Here is a 1,361-nt window from a genome sequence, read left to right as displayed (position 1 = left end):
CCTGCTGTGAAGACACAGGGACCGAACTGCTCGGTGGTACCGTTCCACATGTGGTTGGCACAGGTTATGCCGTGGGGGAATCTCTCACGGTGCCTCAGCGAGAAGAGCCAGCAGGTCTGGATACCAAACGGCCTGAGGCCATTTGGGTGTCACCAGAATCATCCAAAGATTGCTGGTGACCAGTGCCCTGCTGATCACCTTGCGAATCAGACAGAACGGGGGAAAGGCATAGACGAGGAGGTTGTCCCACGGGTGTTGAAAAGCATCCTCTGCAGCTGCCATGGGTCCGGCACAACTGAGAAGAAAACCTCGAGTTTTTCTGTTGTGCCGGGTGGCGAACAGCTCCATGACTGGACGCCCCCACAGGTCAAAGAGCCTTTCCGCCACGTCCGGTGAAGAGACCATTCGGTCCCGATCACCTGATTCCGGCGGTCTGAGCTTGTCTGCCACTACATTCCTCTTCCCTGGAATGTATCTGGCTGACAGCTCTACCGAGTGGGCGTGCACCTGCATCGTCAACTGGTGTAACGGGAGGGACACTAGACCCCCCGGTTTGTTGACTTATGCCATTTCCATCACACGTTCCCGGAACTCCTGGAGAGCGAGGAATGCCGCTTTGAGCTCCAGGATGTTGATGTGAAGGTGCTTGTCGTGATGGTCCCACACATCTGCAACCAGCAACTCCTCTAGGTGTGCGCCCCAACCTTCAGTCGATGCGTCTGAGAGCAGCAGCATTTCCTGGGGGGGTGGGTGGGTAGTGCGTAGAGGCACACCTCTTACGAGGTTCCCGTCGTCCAGCCACCAGGCTAGGTCCTGCCTCCCCTCCTCCATGAGAGGAATGGGGAAGGAATGGCGGGTCTCTTGCCTGTGACCAACACTCCTTTAGCCTCCACTGAAAAGACCGCAGGTGAAGACGCCCGTGAGGGACTTTCTCTAGAGACGACAGGTGACCGACGCTGACCTGCCACTGCTGAGCTGACTGCTCCTGTCAAGACAGGAACTTTCCGGCTGCCTCCTGAACCTGCTGATCCATGAGTCTGCAGGGAAGACTCCCCCTACTAAGGAGTCTATCAGCATGCCCAGGTACTTCATCCTCTGCTTGGGCTTGAGATCTGACTTCTCGAAGTTCACCACCTTGAAGTTCACCACAATCCCCAGATCGTGGCAGAATTCGACGAGTCGATCTCTGTCCTGCAGCAACTGCGAGTGGGAGCTCGCCAGGACCAGCCAATCGTCGAGATACCTCAAAAAACGTATCCCGACCGAATGGGCCCAAGCCAACACCAGTGTGAACACTCGCGTGAACACCTGTGGGGCGGTTGGGAGACTGAAGCAAAGTGCCCTTAACTGGTACACCGTCC

This window comes from Macrobrachium nipponense, chromosome 10 (genome assembly GCF_015104395.2).
Source record: "Macrobrachium nipponense isolate FS-2020 chromosome 10, ASM1510439v2, whole genome shotgun sequence".
Lineage (NCBI taxonomy): Eukaryota > Metazoa > Arthropoda > Malacostraca > Decapoda > Palaemonidae > Macrobrachium > Macrobrachium nipponense.
The sequence above is the reverse complement of the archived record's forward strand: the minus strand, read 5'-3'. Positions refer to the sequence as shown.